The 22358-nt window shown below is 43.6% G+C and overlaps 1 protein-coding gene across 2 annotated transcripts in view; it reads left to right on the top strand.

Annotated features, from left to right (window-relative positions):
- The first annotated feature begins 1472 nt into the window (after positions 1-1472).
- The window catches only part of LARP4B (La ribonucleoprotein 4B), a 62059-nt gene continuing 41173 nt past the window's right edge, over positions 1473-22358 (top strand). For both annotated transcript variants that reach the window (XM_048511136.1, XM_048511137.1), the window contains exon 1: positions 1473-1880. The gene's annotated coding sequence lies outside the window, so the exon portion shown is untranslated. The remainder of the gene's footprint in view (positions 1881-22358) is intronic.

The following is a 22358-nucleotide window of genomic DNA, read 5'->3' on the forward strand; positions in this document are numbered from 1 at the left end:
GCTGGCTTACTGGCCACAAGCATCCCTGTTGGCTAACTGGAGGTGACATGGCTATGCTGTCTCTGACCGTGACACAACTGTCACCCCCTAAGGATTATAAATGTCCGGTTATTTTTGTTGGAACTGCAGCTATCTTGAGGTGATATTCTGTGGTCACAGGGGAATGCAGTGATAGAGAGTCAGATTTTCAAAATATTACTAAGCTTGTTTCACCAATTTTTACATAATCACATAAGAATGTAAACACAGCAGCCCTGGATCACACCCATGGTTCATCTAGCCCAGCATCTTGTTTCGCACAATAAATTCCCAAAACATGAGCAATAAGCAGACATCCTTTAGAGGACCATCCTAGAATTTCAGGGCTATGACAGAAAATGCTCCTCTTGCCATGGAAACCAGTCTAGCACTCTTAATAGTTGTATCATATAGCAGAATTTTGTTGGCTGTTTTAAACTTGAGGAATGTTTACATGGACAAAGGTGCTCCTGAGAAAATGAGAATGCACAACAAACCAGAATCTTGAATTAGACTTGGAGAAACTGCTAACTGAGCCTATCTGATAATGTAACACATCTTTATCACAACTTTTCCCCAAACTAAAAAAATGGCATACATACATGCCACTTCCATTGTACCCCCACAACAACCCTGTGAGGTAGGTTACAATAAGAAAGCCCAAAATTATCCACTGAGTTTCAGGACAAGTAAAGTTAGCCCTGAGTCCAGCAGCAAATTGGATGCCAATAAGATTTTTAGGGTATAAACTTTTGAGAGCCAAAGGTCCCCTCATCAAATTTCCATGACAAGCATGAATTCAAAGCTACCAACACTCCAGTCCCTGACCGCATGGTTATATAACTCTGATCTCGGACGTCAGTGGAAATCTAGGAGTGATGCTCTTGGAGGGGGCATTGAGGGAGGAATCCCACCTAGAATCTCTGGTCTTCCCATTTTGTCTCCTGAAGGTGCCATTTTCTGCAAGACCTGTGATCTGTGTCATCTGGAGAACAACTAATTTTAGAAGAGTTCCAGACCCACCAACCCAGGTTGGCAGCCCTATTTAAAATATAGTGGACGTGAGGGTGGTGGTGGTTCTATCCTCCCACTTTAGGCCCACAGCCCTTTTTCTTGAACGCCATTCTTCCTACGGAAGCCGGCAAGAGGACTTGCAATAACCAGAAAGGAATCCGCCGAAAAAGAACTAGTAACGGCCGCGAGGGGCGTGAGCGAGCCCCCCCCGTTCAGGAAATAAGGTGACGTCACCCGGCCCCGCCTTCACGTGCCGCGCGCTCAACGTCACGCCGCGCCCCGCGCGCTGGCCTCACCGCCGACCAATCAGAGGCGGCGAAGGCGGCAGGCCTCTGGGCGAAACGGGAAGAAGCGGGCGGGGCGCGTGCGAGAGAAAGAGCGCGAGCGGCAGGGGGAGGTTTCCAGAGAGAAGGCGACTCTCCAGGCGTAGGCCAATCGCTTCCGCCGGCGGAGGCGGGACTTCCGCCCGGAGCCGGAAGCGGGGCTCGTGGGTCTCCCTGGCGCTCTCTCCCTCTCATATGCGAGCGGATTCTGGCTGCTGCCGCTTCTTGGCGTCGAGACCTTCCCGCCGCCGCCTCCTCCTCCTCCTCCTCTGTCTCCCGCCTCTCCTCTGCGCCCTTCCCCTCCCGCCGGCCGCTCGCGCCGCCGCTCCTCCCCCGCCTGGGCCCCGCCGCCGCCGCCTCTTCTCCCCTCCCCGTTCTCACCCCCCCCCTTCCTGGAACTCGGCGGCGGCGGAGGAGGAGGAAGAAGGCGAGGGAGGGGAGCACCAGCCGCCGCCGCCGAGGACCCCGGCCCGGCCTTCCCGCGGAATCTCGCCCGGCAGGGCCTGACTGGCTGTTAGGTGACAGGTGAGGGAGGCCCGGTTCCGCGCCGCCTCGGCCTCTCCCGTCCTTTCCTCCCTTAGCTCCCCCCTCCCGCCGCCGCCATCTTCTTACCCGGGTGGGGGCGGGGCCGGCGGTCCCGTTCTCGGCCGGCAGCTCCGCACTGCGTCGACCCAGGCGCTGGTGGAGTGGGGCTGGGCTTGGGGTGCCGGGGGAGCCTGGCCTGGGCCTCTGGGCGGGCGGGCCCCCTCCTCACGTGCGACTATGGCCAGGGGGCGAGCGAGAGGCACGGCAGCTGAAGCCCGGCCCAAAAGGGGTCCGAGAGGCCGCCGTGGGGGTCCTCCAACCCAACAGGGAGGCCCAGCTTGGCTCCTGCTTGACTCTTTTCACCCCCACCCAGTCTCTGGGACACCCTCCTGTGTGGAGTCAACGACTCGATGTTCTCTCTGTTTCCCTTTCGACCATAGTTGAAATCAAGATGGTTTAAGGGTGTAGCAAACGCAGGTTTCACTCACTTTCTGTCTATAGATTGCCAGCATGGGACACGAGAACTGGCTTTTTTCAAACTCTGTCCCCGATTTGTGTACAAACTGCAAAAAAAGAGACAGTTTCTGTTGTTTTGAGTCACTTCTGTGTCGTGTGCTTTTGTATATGAAAGGTTGTGTTGTTCACCTTAGCGAAATCTTACGGCATCCTGATATTTCTTTGACGGCTGAAGCCCAACTTATTGCTTGCTTTGCGAACCAGCCATCGAGTTTGCAGTGTGTCCATTTCAAAACTGAAACCAAACGAAAAACGAAGGAGTAGGTTATTTGTGTCATACTGGCAGGCTGTAATGAAGGATGTTTGTCAGCTCTGCTTCATGATGAATCAGGCCATGTGATCCTGTGTTTGGTACTCACTCTAACTTGAATAATTGGTTGAAATGAGGGGGTTTGTGAAGCCCCGTGTGCTTTTGATACTCTGTACTTACCTGTCCCTGCCCATTTTCATCACTGTACAGACATATCATGTAACTTATGAAAGTGTTCTACCTTTTAGCTTGTCACTTTTATAAACTTGCCATTCAGATCATTTTAACTAGACCTCTCTTATAACTTCAGCTTTAACCATCATCAAATTAAGACTGCTTTGTCAAATCTTCCTAATTGTCTATATATAGGGAGACTCAGTTGATCAACCTTTCTTTACTTAATATGTCTGAAGCTTTTTGTCTCCTTCCCTGACATCCCGTGGCCAGTTGTCATATCAACAGGTTATTTCTTTGAAGACATCGGGGCTGTACCTTGTGCATATGCTTTTTTTAAAAAAAATTCACATGGAACTGTAGTTTTCAGGCATGGGAGTCAACACTAAGCTCAGTGTTGCCAACAGAAAGCATGATAGTGATTTGCATTTCCTAGCTAAAAAAGCAACTACTTGGTGCGTATCAGAATATGAACCACTATGTAGAACCTGATATTCTGTTTCCTTTTCAAATCAGTGGGAATCTGCACAGCAGAATAAGGTTTACGTTTCTTTCCTCAGAGATGCAGTTTGGGCCTTAATGTTTTCACAGCAATTAGAAAACTGAGAACTGGTATGCTGGTGATTCATGACATTGACTGAAAGAGGCCCATCTCTTTGGAACCCACTTCATAACTGCTGTTGAAGCTCTGCCTTCACAGAGCAAACAGAAATGTATATGTAGGTTATTTGGTAATAGGTGAAGCTACTGTTTCTGGATAGGGAACTGTGGAGTAGGTGAGATTTTTGACAGTAACTCTGACACAGAGGGAATAAATTCTGAACAGTCTAGTGAACTTATGGTCTGTTTTTTCCTTGTCCTATATCAAAAGATTAAACAATGTTTTGTTTAATAACCTAGCAGTTTAAAGAAGGGAGATACTTCTGAAAACATTTTCAGACTGCTGACTGATCTTTAATTCTCCCTTAAACTTTTAAGTGGAACATAGTGGCTTTCTTGGTTCTAGGAACCGTGCCCAAAAACTTTTATAGAAAAAAAAATCTAATGTGAAACTGATCATCCCCTACCCTCATGTACTAACTATGAGGAGCTGACTTGTATTTCTAGCAGTGGATGTATATTTTGTGCTGTAGCATGGCTAGATCTTTCCTCTTTTTAAATCTAATATACTATACTACTAATTTCTGTCAAAACTTATTTGAAACTAAAGAGAACTACTAACGCTTTATCATCAACCAAAATCAAAATAATATCAAGGCAAATGACAAAGGAAATATTGATAATACAAAGAAGTTGCAAACTTTTCTGTTTGGTTCTCTCAGTATTTGGCAGATGCTTGGAAATACACCATAATGTGGACTGTGTAGTTTAAGGGGCATCAACCATGTAACATGTTGGAGTGGTATCATTAATATCTTCCTAAACTTGTAGATCTGTGGATTGAAATACTTGTTTCATCCAAGTGATTTGTTTTGCAGCCCTAAATACGTTGAAACATTCTTGCCAATTTCAGTGGCGCTTCATGTGGGAGGTATATTAATACTCACTGATTCATCTATACCTGTGTTTTCTCTTTTGGCTCAGTAACCAGTGTTTAGAGGAACCTGGTGGCATGGTATTTATTACAAGGGCTGTTTTTATTACCTTGGAGGGGGCAACACCTTAGTTTTCTCCAAGGTAGAAAAACTAATTAGTCCTATTTCAAGCATTACTCTCTTCAGTTATCTTTTGTTATGAATCTCGTTTAATCAGAAGAGCACAGAGTAAAGTTTTACTGGGGTTTTCAAATTAGAATTATGGCAGAACATTAAAACTATATGAGTGTGATAATGAGAGCCAGTGTCATACAGAAGATAGAGCCTTGGGCTCAGATGTGAGACATCTGACTTGTCACTACCATGGGCACATTAGCATCATTTGCAAAATGAAAACCACAGTGTCTTTGCCTTCAACTACCATGTGGAGTAAGTCAAAGCTTGTCAAGTATTTACAGTACAGTACTTACAAGCGTTCAGTGTGAGTACTGATAGAAGCATAAAATATCCAGTTGCATTTCCAGTTTGTCATTTGCTTTTCCAAAATCTCAGTTAAACATGAGATTCCATCAAGTGACATGCAGTGCCACTCTTGAAGTATTACAGGTATACGATGCAATTGTCTGCCAGCCCTGGTGAAAATGGCCATGTCGTATCCTAGTATTAGAATATAATTACTGGTGTAGTGGAGAAACTGAGCTTATTTTTTTCATGTCGAATAGAAACTGCAATTATTCTATATATGCTAACCAGCTGGACAACTCTATTGTATTTTCATTCCTGCCTTCTTGAAATTCTTTCAAGAATTTTATTTAAGAAGTGGTTTTCATATTGTTGAGCCATATTGTCAAGAGTTAATTTTCTTAAGCGATTACCAATGCTAGTCAGTGAGAGAGGCATGCCTGGAGGCATATATTGCTTGGGCTATTTTTTTGGTTGAATTGAAGAGAGTGGCCTAATGTTCGTTCACCTTTTTTCTCAAAATGAGCGAAAAAAGCTTATGGCGATAGCTTCTTTTTTGCTTATATCTGAAGTCTTGGTGTTCATCCTGTTGTGATAGGACAGACTGCTGTTAAAATCTGTTAAGAGTGGCTTGTTGAACTTGGATGCAGAATCACAATTGTTGAACAAATTCTTTAAGTGTCCTAAGGCAGCATGTCAGTGAATAACCAGCTCCAGTATTGTTTCAGCATTAATTGGTTTTAGTGCAAAGCTAAATGAAAGATCTCTTTCTTTTTTCTTTCTCTTCTTGGTGTAGCTGGAAGGTTACTCAATACATTTTTCTGCCCAAGAGTAACTTCCACTGCTGGGCCTTTTCTATATATTTACATTAAAGGGGCCTTGAATAGCCATGCTGACTGAGGCAGTTAAGGGCATTGTTTGCTTCAGCTCCATAAAAGAGGCAGAATACAGTGATAAACAAATGGAATAGAGGCAAACTGGTGGTGTTTCAGTGGGAACTTAGGAAGGCAGTAGTCTGTAGGAAAGCCAAATTATGTCTATGGCCTTTTCTCCCCCTTAGCTCTGGCAAAATACATTGTGAACTTAACATCCAAACTTGAATAAACGGCATTATGTGAATTTAAAACATTGGCTGGGGTCCAGAAAGCTGAGGCTGAAGCAAGCAGCTTGTCCTCACGCAGTGGAATTTTTTGACTTTGAACAGCTGACCCCCATGTCATTTTACAAATGTCTTTTAAACATTCATTCAGTTTCAGAAGCCATTTGTTGGGCAACAGGAAAGGCCAGAGGTTTGAGTAAAAACAAATCTAGAGATCTCCTGGATTTGTGAAACTAGCTGGATGGATGTTTCATACCTTTGGTAGTGCTTTTGTTTTGGTTTCACCCTTGTCAATTGCTTTCTATACATGGAAGTCTTGGGTCACATTAAAACTACTTGAAGCTTTCAGCTGTCTTGGCATTCTGAGGTGGAACTCAGAAGCACTAAATGGGAAAGGAAAGCAGGTAATGTCCTGTTCTATAAAACGCATACAGGCCGGCTATGTGCACATGTCCTGTGCAGGACTAAAATGACAGGCAAGCCATGGTATTTCAGGAAGTATGCTGATGTTCTCCTTCATTATGTGAGACATGTACGCGAAGCAAGAAAAGTCATTAAGAGTCGTGAGGTAATAAGCCAGAAATACTTGATGGAGGAAGGTGACTAGAAGTATCAGGAATGTGTGTGTGCTTGAGAGGACCTAGGTGTTGCCCCAATGAAAACTTTGTTTAGCTCTTAACAGAATGAACTAGACTGTTGAGTGACACATGGGAATAATAATGTCTCCCAAGCTGAGGTATTTCTGGACCAGTTGTCACTGCTTAAATGCTAAATTTTAAACATCAGTCTGTTCTATCAGTTGTTTTTAATACCCTTATTCTAAGTCAGGGGTGTCAAACTCGTTTGTTACAAGGGCTTATTACATTAATGTGACTTGGTTGGGCTGGGCCTCGGAGGGGGGTAGCTGCCTCAGCTGGCTTGCGGGCCTGATAAGCCCCCTCAAGGGGCCGCATGTGGCCCTCGGGCTGTATGTTTGACGCCCCTGTCCTAGGTAGATAAATGTAAGTTAGGAGTTTTTATCTTGCCATCTATGTACCTTAATGTGCTTGGTAGATTCAAACAGCAGCTCCAGTCTGTAACTTGCAACATGTGAATTTACAGGAAGTTTGTTCCTCATGGTTTAAGGAAAAGTCATGCTGGCAGTTTTCCAAGAATAGTAATCAAGGATACAGTGCTTGTAATACCATCTTAAATACCTTTGCCTGCTGTTCCCCAGCAAGTATTTGCATGAAAAAAGATTATGAACATAATTTTTTGAAATAATAGCATTCAGTTCGGTTTTTTTGTAAAGTTAAACTCGAATGGTGTAGCGTAGCTTTGGGTACTTCTAACTGAAATGGATAACGTCTGAAGAGCCGTCGCTTGCAACAGTGTGCACATATCTGAGTTCAGCCTGACTTTGGTTCACTCAAATGTTCAATAATTGTCAAACCTATTCAGCCCTTGAAACCAAAGAGTTGGTAGAAGACATTCACTTTAGCATGATGTGCTATTTCAGAATTCTGCTTTGATAAAAGGGTTTTCTGGTCTCTGCATTTTGTGCTAAACACTGTGCAAAGAAACTTTGAGAAAAGATAGACCAGGAAATGGAAGTATGCCACACAGATACTAAGTTATGTTTTCTGTGACTTAACAGAGATAATTTTTCTGTGGGCTACTAGTATTTCAGATGTCTGCAGCTAAAATTCTTCGGTACGTACAATTCTGAGGAGGCAGCTGTGAAACTTTTCTGTGACCCATGACTTTTGCAGTTGTATCATTCTGCTGCTCTTCAGCTTTCCTCTCTTTTTAAATAGAGCAGTGAAGCGACGCTTTCAGGTAGCTGGGGTGAATTCCAGGGACCAAAGTGCCAGCATATTGGCTGTAACAAGGAACATTTGTTTAATTACTTTGTAACACTGTTTAAAACCTGACTGGCTGCTTATGTGTTGAGTTTCTGGCTCTCTGACATAAACGCCTACCTGGAGATCACTGACAGAATATTTTGAATGAATCACCCATGTATTGAGTTTTTTTCTCTCCCTCTTTCTATCTCCCTCTGTGTTTCTGTCTCCAGCACTCATTTAATTGAAATGTGAGGTTCTAGGAATTCCAGATCCTGTTACTCCAGATCCTTAATGACTAGTGAAGTTTCCCGATTCAAATGATTTAAGTACAGCTTTCCATAGGCTGGTTGAAATTTACTTGCCGCCCCTGTGGTATGCAGCCCATGTTTAATTTTAGCAAAATTGATAGAACAAGATTGCCCTTGGTAACAAAAATACACAGTCTACAGAACTTCCCAGGTACTACTTAAGTCAGAGGTCCCCAAAAGTAGTTAGAGAGTACATACAAATTAGTCAGGTGGAGCTTAATTTCTGATAACAATCAGAACGAGACAGCATCCTTTTGTAAAGGATTCAAAAGCATGAACTGCATCAAGGGGATATTGCTGGCTTGCACGAAGTCCAAACTCTGCTTGGCCATGAACTTCATTTGGCCTTGAGGAATTCTAGCTTCTCCTAGACACGCTCGCCATTTCCTTCTTGGGAATAATTACTTGGAGCATGGGATTCTGACACCAGCGGTTTAAAGGTTGATTTGCACAAAAGCATGGATTTTCTGCATAATAGGAGAATATGGCTTCAATTAAAAAAACATTGTATCTTGACCCTACTGGTTTGAAATTGTTTACGTAACCAAATTACCATTTGCAAATTGTTGGCTCCACCACGCTGCACATGTAACCGTTTGGACAGTTTTTATCAACTTGCCACAGCACAGTGAGAATTTTGCTGTGCAGGGACAGAAGATGATAGTTCAGGGTAACTTATTACCCCATTTCTGAGACACTGGAGTACTTCTCCTTCTCAGAAAAATCATGGCAAAATAAAATGTACAGTTTCTTTGTATTGCCAGAAACTTACACTGTTTTTTAACTTGAAAAAAAAATCCTTATGTCATATCTCCTTTTCAAACCTCAGTAAAGAGTAGAATAATTATTGGCGGTTTCTTCATCCAGAAATTCAAAACTTCTTTTTTTTTCTCACCTGCCGCAAATTTTTTTCTTCGCGCATTTTAAGATTCATTATTAAAGCGACTGACCAAGGCACTCCAGCAGCTCTCTTGGCATATGTATAGCAAAATGCCAAAGTAGAAAGTACCATTGTATTTTTAAATACCTCATGCAGTTTACATACTATGGATTCAATTTAACATTTGCACCAAGTTATTACAAAATACAGCTTGCATTGAGTAGTCAGGTGTTCAAAGTTCTTTACATGCTTTATCATGTTTTAATCAAAAATGGGAAGTAACATTGTTCCACACTAAATGTCTGGGGGAATTACGAGAAAACTTTCTGAATGTCTAGTTATTGAGACATAGGTGCAGCGTAGAAGTCTTGTTCCTTTCCAGTCGTAGTAAAGAGAACAAAGGGCCTGCAATGGCTGGGAATATGCTGTTTCTCCATTGGGACGCTAATCCATATCGCTTGCCTGGTTGGCGTCGGATCAGTGGTCGCACGGCTTTTGGAATTGCTTTCCGGCCACGAGAGCACCATCGCCATGTTGCAGTCTGCGATGTGCAATACCGAATACCGTATGCCAGTTACCGGCTGTTGAGCGAGGTCAGCGACAGCGGTTACGGGTGGAACAACCCCTGTATGATCAGAGGATGGTGACAACCCAGATCCTCGGAGTTAATGTACGTGCTCTAGTATGAGTGTAGCTCTTAAACAATTTACTGCGCAGTTTGGTGCTGACTGGATGCTTTTCTGCTATTGAGTCAGTACTTTAGTTGTTGAAGCATCTTGTTCTGTTTTGGAGAGAGCTCTGTGCTTGTTGGCTTCTTGTGCTCACCAAGACACCAACCCCCCCCCCCCTTTTTTAAGCTGACAATTCAGTAAGCGCTTTGTGGCTTGCACTTTCAGAAGAGGTTTTCATATCCTTCTCCTTACCCTTTGAGGCAGAGTTGGGAAAAGTAGTGACTTGAGCTTCATCTCGCTGTTTGCATTTGCTGCAGTTTCCTTGAAGGAGAAATTTCTCATGTGGACATTTGAGGGCTATAAATGATTTCTAACGTTGGATGGACGGGAAAAAAGATACAAGCTATTACTTCCCTAGTAGTAAAATTAAATAGCTAGTCTTGGTTCAGGAAGAGAAAAGATGTAGACGTTTGTCTGAGAATGTCTGAAGTTTGTTACGAGTAGGTACCAGACAGGAGACAGAAATGCTTTGTTTTGGTTAGCCTGTGATGGCGAACCAGGAATGATAGAGAAATAGAAAAGCCACTCTGGATCAGGCCAAGGTCCATCAAGGCCAGTAGTCTGTTCCCACAATGGCCAACCAGGTGCTTCTAGGAAGCCCACATGCAAGATGACTTCCACAGCACCTAATAAGATAATGGGCAGTCACCTCTCATACTGGAGACCTTTTAATGGCATGGATAGACATTTTTATTCAAGAACAAAATGCGTAGGACAAGGCAGCTGAAAGGTTAAACAAAAATGTTGCTCCTCATTTTATTTGTTTGACATAATTTTCCTGAAAGGAATTGATATGTTGCAGTTCTGTGGTATGATTTGTGCGGAGTCCTTTGGAAGCATCTAGCATTTTCCCCCCTTGGCTGTTTCTCTTTCACCTCCTTTTCTGAGAACTTCACCTAGCTGGGAAGATTTCCTAACAGATTTTTCAGAATTGCGGGGCCTTTGTTAAAAAAGCAGCCAAAGTCACCAAGGAGGAAGACCATGCATGTGCCCTTGTTTGAAGAGCAGGTACTGTTCTTTTTTTCTGTGAAGAGCTGACAGTTGGTGTATTGGGGATAATATTGAAATAAGGCCATTTGCAGGAGCATATGGCAGTGAAGAATGGGGCTAATGGGCATTTCCATCCAGTTAATGAGATGAGGATCCTTGACTCGGTTAAATGGGGTTTGGGCGTGGCTGTGCCTCAGAAACAGCTTTTAGTTGCTAGTGGAGGGTCTCTGTTCCAGTGGGCGGGGACAAACTTCCCTTCTAATTCGGCTTGATTTATCATCAGCCTTTGACATGGTTGGCCACTCAATATTGTTAGCGTTTGGGAAGTGTTGCTGTTATCAAGGAAAGTGCTGAAATGGTTTTTTATTTTTTTGTCTGAACACATTCAGATTCAGCCTCTTGAAATCGGTGTTGTGGGGTTCTGCTGGGTGTTTGAGTTATTTAAATAAAAGCCTTCACTGAGATCATGTGTAGCTTTGGAGTTGGATGTCATCAATATGCCGGATGCCACCAGCTGTGCACCTCTTTATGTAAGCCTTTAGAAGTGGCTGCTTGGGCAGGTGGCTGAGGGTAAATAAATTGAAACTAAACCCAGACAAGCAAGAGTTGGTGGTGGTTGGAAATTCTGATGCCTACGGGTGTGTTGCATTACCTATTTTTTGATGGGATTCAGTTGGCCCTATCAGCTTCAGTTAGGTGTTTGAAGGAGTTAGAAAAAAATCAGTGAAGCTGCTAAGAGTACATTTTCCCCCAGTTTAATTTCTCATGTGAGCTGGGTCCATTTCTTAACTTGGCAGAGCTGGCCATGCTGAGCCTTGTGGTGGCAACCTTAAGGCTACACTATTGTAGCAGGCTATACATGGCGCTTCCACTCAGTGACATAGGTGTAGATTTTTGATGGGGTGGGTTCGGTGACTGAGGGCCCCCCCCCCCCCCGCTTCCCCTGAAGAAAGTCTGGAAACATAGTTGCTGCAGAATAAAGCATCTTGTAGGATACCTGGAGCTAGCTGCCATAATACTTTTTAAAAAGATTACTACATTGGCTTCCTGTTTTCATTCTTTGTTCAATGTACGGTTTCTCATATATAAAGCCTTCATAGTAGTTCAGGATTGTCTCTTCCAGTAATTATCCATGTAGCAACCGCTTTTCTATGCAGAGGGGAGGGCGGGGGCAGGGGAATTTCTCAGTTATGGAATCCCAGTTCATCTATGTTGTTATGTGGGTTACAGGACGGTTTCCTTGTTTGCTCAAGGTTGATTGATTTAAATGAAGGTGTTTTAAACATGGATTTGAAAGTCATTATTTGAATCACCAAGGGGGGGAAAAGGCTATAGATACTTCACAAATAATGTTTGCTAATGTGCTGCTGTAGCATACCGATATGCCTGAATAACTTTCATCAGAGTTCTGTGATTTGAATCTCAGTTGCTTAAACATTTTTTTTACCATCTCAGAAGTTAATATGCTTTAAATAAAAGTTTACAGTTCTCTTCAACTCATGTGAGGTCTCTTCTGACATGCAGCTATAGCTGGCTTTTGTAATAGTTCGTGATTGGAATCACCCCTGGAAAATACTCTCCTTTTTCCCCGTGTAACTGCCTGTTTCAGTCTGCCTCCTTTCCTTTGTTTTAGAACTGCCCTCCCCTCTGCCACCCCACCAAAGTAAATAATCGCAACCAGACTCGTGGGTCCGCCAGTGGCAGTTACTTCTCAAGAGTATTGTTCACCATCAGCGGCTGTTTGGTAGGAAGTAATAAATATTTATAATTAGAATAATGAGCCAATTGCAGAAATTACATCATTCCTAAATATAAAACAGGAGTAAAATGTCACCCAAACGGATTAGTGGGTGACACCTGAAGCATTTTCCCTAAAGTACATGAACTGATGTGCTGCACTGACAGAAGAATTTTTCCTGTGCATTTTTTTCTTTGAAAAGAAAAACAGCCTTTCATGTTTTATGAGATCATAAGTTGGATTCTGTGGGCTTTCTGCTCACAGCTCCAGGCTTTTCCACATTGTCTCCTTTCTACAGTCCCCTGCGATTGTTGAGAGCACTATAAAAGTTGTAAACTAAATATACTGTGGTGCAGGCAGTGTGCTAAGGAGTGTTGTGGTAAAGAGGAAGAGTTGTGCAAAATTGCCCGCCCTAGACAGAAAATTCATGTTTTCCCCCCAATAAATTTACATTAAGTTTTCATTTTAAACTGTTGTTTTCAAGAGACATTATAGCTGAAACATAAATAAAAAAACTTTCATTTAATTTAAAGTAAAAATGGTTTTGAAAGTCTGCTGTTGCTTTCTGGAGTTAAACAAATGCAAAACAAGCTGTGTGTGAGGCCAACATTTATACTCAGGCCTTCCCTACACCCACCCACACCATTAAAACCATTTTTGCCTTATGTACAGTGAGGCAGAGGGCATCTTGAGGTATCTTCTCTGAGTTATGCCCATGATGTTGTTGCAGCTTCCTTCACCTCCTTTCCCCTAACTGGGTTCCCACATCGTCTTTTAGGAGACAGTGGGTTGGATCCTGATAGAAATTCCACGTGCTCAAAGGGTGTGTGTGTTAATTTTTGCCAATTCTCCCTTCCTGAAGCAATCCCCTAAATGCCCCCTGAAATGCTGCTTCTTGTGGGCTTACCCCTCAACCTAAAATATTTTGTGGCAGGATAGCAGCACTGCAATAATTCCAGCTAAAAAGTGCTAACTTTTTTATTGTACAAAATAATGGTTCTGTTAGTTTTTCCTGAGAACTATTCACCTTCTAGAAAATCATTGCCTAAACTGCAAAGATAAGCAGGACTTGCTTATGGGATGGTTTTGCATACAAATTTGATTATTTTGGATTATTACTTTGTTTTGCTGAGTTGCCAGACATTCCAGAATAAAATAAGATTATTCCTGAATCGCAGCTGTATGCAGAATATAATCGCTACAAATAAAATCACGCAAACTGAAAAAGGCCCAGTTTAAAAGCTTTCAATAAGGAAAACTGGTAGGGTAAGCAGTTGTGGGCCAATTAGTAGTCTGTGCTGTTCTTGGGAAGGAGTGGTGTTTTGATGCTTGTTTTATGTAGGAGTTTAAGCAGTGAAATGAGTGGACTTCTGGGCTGGTGGTAAGCTCAAGGCACTTTGACTGAAAGAGTCATCTTGCTTACAAAGATTCCACTGTGTTAGTGGCCCACTCTCCTCCTCGGGTGAGGAGCTGCTGCCAATTCTCCTTAAATTCAGCCTCCTGCATCTGGACGAAAGCCACTCCAAGGGGGCCCCCGACTCACTGGAACCAGTTTTGGGAGGTACACTCAGGTGGGGGGGCTTGTCCAGTGAGCTCAAGTGTATTCTCGTAGAACTTCAGTCGCGAAACCAAGCTGTCAGGTTCTGGAACATCAGCCAGGGAATTGTCGGAAGAACCGCAACTTTCATCTAACCATTTTTCATTTAACCATTTTCATGCAGCTAAAGGTTGCGGTTCCTCGTGATTTTTGCCCGTTTATTCCCAATCTGCAACATGGGTCCCACTTTGAAGGAAAAGTAGGATAGAAATGTTAATAAAATGGGGAAAAAGTGGCACCTTGTTGGTCATTAAAAAGCTTAAATGGCATGTTTCTATATTTATGTCTTCATTGTGTTTTCTCACTCTTGAGACAGTGCGTGAGAAAACAGTGATGGTATTCATTGAGTGTATTCTCCATGTTGGGGATGGTCCAGCCAACCAGGGATAACATCAGAAGCAACTCGCCTCTTTTCTGTGCATCCATTCTAAACTTTGTTCTTCAATTTGAAGAGGGAGGTAACACCACAGGTTGGGTTGCAGAGCAGATTTGAGAAGAAGCTCAGTAGCATGTAAAAATGCAATCCCTCTTCCAAGTATTGTTGGAAGAGCAAAGGTCTGTGTAGCTTCACTGAAGAATCACAGTTACCAGATTGTTGCTGGGTCACTTTTCCTGAAGGTGTTGATGGTTGTATCTTTCCTCCCACCAACAGCAGGTGTTAATGCTATCAGCTCATTGGGAATTTCTAGTTTCGTGTGTCAAACATGCATCCCAGGGACCAGCTCCAGCTCCAGCCCCTTGAGGGGGCTGATCAGGCCTGCTAGGCAGCTGAGGCAACACTCTCCCCACCCCTGCTCCCGATCTGGCCTGGGATGCTGGGCCTGATAAGCCCCCTCAAGGCAGCCACCCCACCCACTGCACGCTTGCCAGTCCAGGCACGTACCCTCCCCCCCTGGGCCTAGCCCACCCAAGTCACAAATAAGCTCAATACCCCTGTTCTGGTTGATCAGAGCCGTACTGAAACAATCACCAAGTTGTGGTATCTTCCCAGGTTGCTGCACAAGAGAAACTTGCTGCTAATGGCCGTTGAATGAAACTGATGAGTCACCAGCTTCTGCTTCCCAAAAGAGTATGATTGTTTATACCGGGGCCCTGGTCTGTACCTTATTTCAAAAACACCAACCCCAGATTCTTACTTTATGATATATCCAGTGACTTGTCTCAGATGATCATAGGCCTTTGTGTGGGGGAACAGCGATCGCATTAAGCAGTTGCACTTGTTGCTGAATCGGCAACTTGTGCTGCTCTGAAATAAATGCGCTTATTGGGGGAGGGGGAGAGAAAGAAAGCCTCTTTCGAAAAGGACTGCCATCAAAGTTAATTTGGTTTAAGCCAAACACAAGAATAGATTGGGCATTCTGGCCTCACCCATGCCTTTGGTTGCCGGAGCAAAGAGGCTCCGTTCCAAGAGGATTCAGTCAAAGAAAAGCACTACAGGAAGACTAGTCCAAGCTCTGTACTCATAACTGTATAAGGAGTGCCAAATTAATTCTACACAGGATTGCACTGCAAGTTATTTTGCAGTCTCCGGGGTGGGGGTGGCGGCCTTTATTTTACATCATATTAAGGAAATGCTACTTTATTCGTGTTTACTGAGATGGCATTCAAAGAGAACCTTGTAAGACAGCGTTTATGTCTGTGCTGCGGGATGGAACAGCTTCACTCCGTTCTTTCAGCCAAGCCAAAGTGTTGTAACATGCCATAATTCCTGTTCCCTCTGCTTAATGGTATTGCTAAACTTGCATAATGTAACTTTAGAAATAAGTATGAAGTTCAGTTTTGTCATTGAGGTTTCTGGAAACAGTTCTAAGTCCTCTGCTGCAATTCCTATTGCACAGTTGAGGGGGGGGATTGATATTTAAATGCAAAGATGGACTTAGACATGGCTTCAGGGACTCAAATACTGTTTTGTTTTGTAATTATTCCACTTGTGGGTTTCAGATATTTCCATCTAACCATTTTGAAATAAAATTTTAAACCAGTGGTTTGGAGCCTATCAGCTTTTTCATTGTTGTAAGAGGGAGACTACTCCCTTACCATTCTCCCTGGCTGCTACGGTCATTTTCTAAGGCCATACATTAGGTGCTCCCGCTTCTGAGATCAGGCAGTTGCTAACCTAAGGCAGGTCCTTTTTATCTGTGGCACTAAAACTGTGGAACTCTCCCCGCAGGGGTATTCATCTGCCCTTTTCTGTTACCATCTCCCTCCAGTGGGTGAAGACTTCTTTGGTATGCCCCCAACAACCCCTTCTTCTTGCCCTCTGTATGTATTGTTTCTTTTCTGTGTTCATGTTAGCTTTGAGTTTAATTGTTTTAATGATGTGTTTTTGTTTGATTTTCATGATTTATAAACACGCATGGTTGTAATCGGTTAGCCGCCTTAGTGGGCTTGATGAGCTCAGAAAGGTGGGGTGTATACATTTTGTAAATAAGAGGGTCCCTTTGGACTCCCACCCAGCTGTGGGGGCAGTTGTAGGATCCATAGGGACAGGGCTGCAATGAGGAGGGGAACTGGGAGAGATCAGCCCTTCTCTTGCAGTGCTTAAAAAGTAGTCAGTTCCAACCTAATAATCTTAACAAATAGCAACAAGGCTAAACCTGTCCCTTCCTGACAGTTTCTTCCTCCCATTGCCTCTCTTGTGACAAGACAGCTTGTGCAGGTGGAACGGATGGTGCTGAGTAAGGGCCAGATTTCTTTTGTGCGCGCCAGGAATGCACTCTCTCCCCTCTCATCAGATCACAGCCAGGTGTGATGTGAGAGAGAAGCCATGCTGCTTGGTGGGTGGGGATAGGGGCCTTCTCTGTATGCCCCTGCAGATGCGCACATGATAGTGGAGGCAGCGAGAGAGAAGCCAGCCCAAGCACACAAGCAGTAGAAGTGGAGGGGGGAAACCAACAATAGGAGATGCTGGGTGGAATGCTGGGCTGGGGTCAACCCAGGGAGGGCTCCTTGACGGTACCTCGCTTGTAAATACGTGTTGAACAGAGCCTTTCAGCAACAGATATGCACGATGTTTTGTAAATATTTAACTTAGAAGAAGAAGAGTTGGATTTATATCCCCCCTTTCTCTCCTGTAGGAGACTCAAAGGAGCTTACAAACTCATTTCCTTTCCCCCCTCACAACAAACACCCTGTGAGGTAGGTGGGGCTGAGAGAGCTCAGAAGAACTGTGACTAGCCCAAGGTCACCCACCCAGTGTGTTGGAGTGCACAGGCTAATCTGAATTCCCCAGATAAGCCTCCACAGCTCAGGCGGCAGAGCGGGGCCTCAAACCCGGTTCCTCCAAGTTAGAGCACACCTGCTCTTAACCACTACGCCACTGCTGCTCCTTACTGTTTTTCTATTTTATAAATAAGATATAGCATGTGGTTCATTTTTAGGTAATATAATATTCACAGTCCCAAATAAGATCTTATTTTATAACCTGTCATCTTGACAGGTTTTCCTAAACTGGTGCTGCTGGTTGGAATCAGCCCTCAAAGGTATTTCTGCATTCCAGTGTTGCATTTTGGTTTTGGTTTTTGTTTTTTGCGCCCCCGTACACATCATGTGACTGCCCTGCCCTCAAGGAACAGTGATCATAACAAAAAGCAAAGGGCTGTTGATGGTGCCCGAACAGATCGTTGTACTCTGAAAGATGGGAGGTAAAATTCCCATGTTCTTTGATTGGTAGGCACGTGCAGTTTAAGTCCCAAACTATTTGCATGTTGTCCCTGGGGGGTGTAAAGCGAGGACAAAAGGTCCACTAGATGGATCAGTAGATGATGCCTGTGGTCTCTTGCTGGGCTCTGGCCCTTTTCCCACAATCCCTGAAAACGGTTTTCACAACATTTTCAAAAAACACTGGTTGTCTGCACTCACCCCCTCGACAACACTTCATGACTGCCATTTTGGGGTCATTCTGTTTTTTAACTTCTTCTGAGATTCATAGCTATGAAACTTCAAAGCGTTGTGTTGGGAGTTTCTAGGGGTTGTGCCATAGACATCAAAAGTAAATTTAAAAGAAAAAACTGATGAAAACACAGTGAGATGGCTGACGCAAGCTCAGAAAATGGCGCCAGTGAGGATATCTGGGGGCTGCGAAGAGGCATGGAAAATGTTTTAAAGAGATTGCACAGAGAAAACGTTATCAAAAAAGAATCACTGGAGAGCAGCATGCAAATAAAACATTCTCCCCTGAGCCAGAGGGCAACGTATGGGTGATTCCAGTCATCCAAATGGGAGAGGCAGGAAATTATGCTTTTCCTCTTTCTGCTTCCATAGAAGAGATCTGTAAGGCTGCAACCTGGTCAACAATCTTAACCTTCATCGGGCACTATAAGATCAATGCATACAGCTCAGCCAATATAGCCTTCTGGCATAGGGTATTACAACACGTCCTTTCATTTCAAGACAATGACCCACCCGATTAAGGGACACTGCTCTAAGAAGTCCCACAGGATGTCCTCTGGCTCAGGGGAGAGTGACCGGTGAAAGGTCCTTCTCTGAGCAGGAGGAGGACATCTTCTTCACCTCTCTTCTGTCAGCTAACCTGGACATTACTAACAATACCTCCGCCGATTTTCTTATATGTTTTTAGCCACGGTTCTCTTAAAGTAGCCTCCAAACTGAAAGGCATCATGTGGGCGTGGAATGGGAGGGGGCATACCCAAATTGCTAACAGTAAAGCTGAAACTGAGTGGAGGGGCCATCATAAAAAGAGTCTTTCCCTACAGTCTTGATGAGACACTGATAGCATACCCTAGTGTGGAGCCACAGGAGCTTGGCTGCTTGCAGCTTTTTAAACAAAACCCAAGAATAGTTGTGTAGCAGTTAGATGCTGTGCTGGCATGAGGGAGGGCGAGGTTCATATCCCCATTCAGCCATGAAGCTTGCTGATCATGAGTCAGTTCACATTCATCTCAAGGTTGCTGTGAGGACAAAACTGAGGAGGGCAGAAAACTCATATATGCTCTCCTGGTAGGCTTGAAATATAGCCCTTTGTTCAACCAGATTTGCTGACAGTCACTGTGGCAAAGTGACGTTTTGAAAGGCAGGTGGGCTTCTTTATGGTTCCTCAGAAGAACCCCTGATACTGATGATCGTTCGCTTGCATCATTATAACTGGCAAAGATGATGGGAAGTTGTATATTTCTGGGAGTAGCAATGCAAGTATTAAGACCTAGAGGGAAAAGAGTATGGCAGATCTCAAACATCTGGTATTTTTACAGTAGTGGAAGGAGGTGGAAACGGAGTCCTGTAACGGAGGCTGTATGGATTATGCCAATTTCCAGAGACTGTTTGCAGCTTGCAAGACAAAAAAACCCCTTTACGGACACTTTTCATAAATATTCGGTTTTCTTATAGGTAGTGTGCAAGTCCCCGATTTGTTTGGAATTCCTAGTACTTGAGTTCTTGTCAGCTGGACTGCATTCTTTAAATTGGGTCTGGATGGCGGCTTTGCACAGATGATTCATTCCCTGTTTAAAACTGTGCCACCTGCCTAGAATTTCCTGATTCTCCGTTCTGTTGATTCGACTAGTAGAAATAGGCATAAACTCCCCCCTCCCCCCCAAATCTGGGCACTGCTTCAGCTACATTCCACCAAGATTATATATGTAGGCTGAAATAGTCTAATGAGCGAAGCTTGAAATTCTTCAGGTTCTAAACATTCATGGAGACTAGGAGTGAACGCTGGTTGCTGCTGTAACGTATTTTAGAAGGCTTTTAAAATCAGCCTCGGATTGTATTTGAGAGGCACCGCCTGATCTTTCAGCTGTTCAGGCAAGTGAGCAAAGCAAACATTACGATGTGCCTTGCTTTTGAAACGAGGGGGAAATCCTCTGTGGAAGCCGCTTCTTGACCTTTGAGCTTGGGTGGCAGGGCCACGTGACCATGTTTGTTCCTCTGCGCCTAAAATGCTGAGTCCATGTTTGGCTGTGCCACAAAGCTGTTGAATTGTTCCTCCCCGTCGTAGCTAATTGTATTGTCGGGTGGACTCTGGCAGTATCCAAATAAATGTGTGACTTGTGCACAAATTCAATCCAAAATGGTCTCGTCGTGTTCTCAGAATTAAGTGGTAATATTTCAGGTAGTTCAGACCCATCCCTTCAGCTGCCGGTGTAATCATGAGAAGTTAACGTCAATTAAATGCAGCTGGTAATGGGACTGTGTATTTAGAAACTGCTAGAAGTATCCATAGTTTTATATTCTATAGGAATACCATTTCTGGTAGCCCACTAATAGCTGTCCTATGAGATTTTTATCAGAGCTTTTCAATAGGTTGTAAAAGCCCAGTTCCTATGTAATATTACTGGCTGCATCTTCAATAGCTTCTCCCTTCCTGAAAGAGTCTTTAAGCAGGCAATTGGGTCTCTTTCTGTTTTCTTTTAACTGGAAGCCAAGGATGGACTAGAACTGGATGCCCAGCCAGATCACCAGAAGCAGCTGATGTTCCTGCCAAAACTGAGCATGGAGTAACTAATGCCAGCGGCTGGAATAACAAGAGTAGACTGACTGTGTGGCAGTCGTGTATCACAGGACAACCATTGATGACTTAGCCTAAATCCAGCCTTCACTTAAGACAGGTGGGATACAGCAGTGGTGGAATATCCAGAAGTTTTAGAATAGCTAAGCAAGCAATTCCCAGACATTGTAGGTAAAGGAAATGGGATCTTTGTTTTGACACCAGGGTTTTTACCACTTGATGAACAGTTTGCCGGTTAACTACTCAGAGATGCTTTTCAATACGGGTGACTGATTGCATTTAATATGTTCATTTATTTTAAAGCATTTTGATCCTTCTGCTCAAAGCACAATGCAGCTTATCAAAATAAAATAACAAAATCCACAAAATTTGTTCTATTGATCATCTTTTAATGAAAGACCAAAGGCAGTGCCCGAAGAAACATTTACCTTCAAATCATCAGTTAACAGAATTTGTAAGTCCAGTCAAGCTCCATAGAAAGATTCTTAGAGCCAGAATATTCAGGCTGTGTTTAAAAAAAATGCACCCAACAAATTAATTCCCAAGGATTTACTGGAAGAAGATGGTTTGAAATCTTGCCAGGGAAGGTGCCGTATGTACCTCTTTTGATTTGCTACTCCAAAGAGTAGAAGCTACTGTAGAGAAGACTTGACAGTTATAGAGTTGTGAGAACAAACACTAGGTTTTGTGTGTTTTGTGTCTCTCCCCATGATCACCACATATTGACACTACTGAGGCCATCGACCAGGGGTCTTCATGTAAAAGTTCATTTGTTTGATCTGTGGTGTGGTAACAATGGAACAAATACGGCTGTTTTGCATAAATGCTTTTTGGGGTTCATGAAACTGTAATTTAGTAGAATATATTGTACTTCTTTATTTCAGTGTTGAGCACAGATACGTTTTTGGCCTCAGAAAATTGGGTGGACCAGCTAATGGCAAACGTGGGCAAAGGGACTGATACTTGAACGGTGACTGTGAAATGTATCTCTAGTAAAAGAGGTGACCAGGTAACCTCTTCTTGGCCCTGCCTCTTTTCTCAGTGTGGTCATATTTGTGAATGAATGCCATAGTAATTTAGGGAAGGAAGTTGACCTTTAGAGTGTTTTACTGGGCAGTAAACCTTTTCCTGGCTTGTTTTTTGAAGCTGGTTGTCTTTGTTTGCTTTGTGTGCATGACAGCTATATTTATATGAAGTTCTGTGATTGCTGTTTTCTCCTTTCATGTGTGTAGCTGTAGCTAAAACAACCTAGAGTGGGCTGACAGGGCTTTTTGAGGAAGGCTTCCCTAACCGTGTTTCCTGCCTTCTGGCATTGATTTATAGACCGTTGCTTCTAAACGTTCAGTACTTTGGCTTGTAGTGGTTCTAGCTAAACATGTGGTTGTCCTAGTCCAGTGAGACTGTCTATAATCCTCTGGTTCATTTCATTGGGGTTCAGTGTGCAAAGGACTGTTGCATGGGGGTGGCATGTCTGCCCCTGCAAGGGTTTGAAACAATACCACTCTGCAAGGGTGGCAGTTGCTGGCATATACATATGGGTGCTCATAGCTTCCCTGACTGGAGCACCCTGCCGTGCCATAGTGGCGTTGCACAGCGATGTGCTACACCCAATCTGAAACAGTTGGCTGCTGTACCTGCAAATACATGAATCACCTCTTGTGAATCATCTGTTTTAGTCACCTTCATGTGATTTGCCATATCAAAGCACAGTGCTGATAAGAGAGCCTTTTGGCTTGTCCAAGGTAGATATAGTAAAACTTAGTCTTGAGTCGTAGGTGTAGTAAAACTTCCTTGTGCAAATGGAGAAAAAGGTGTCATAATAAGGGCTGTCAAAAAGTCAAGGTGATCGGTTGTCTCTCCGCCTTTTAAATTTTGTTTTATTTTCTACATACGGGTTCATCTCTTG

The sequence above is a fragment of the Sphaerodactylus townsendi genome, linkage group LG11 (genome assembly GCF_021028975.2).
Source record: "Sphaerodactylus townsendi isolate TG3544 linkage group LG11, MPM_Stown_v2.3, whole genome shotgun sequence".
Taxonomy (NCBI): Eukaryota; Metazoa; Chordata; class Lepidosauria; order Squamata; family Sphaerodactylidae; genus Sphaerodactylus; species Sphaerodactylus townsendi.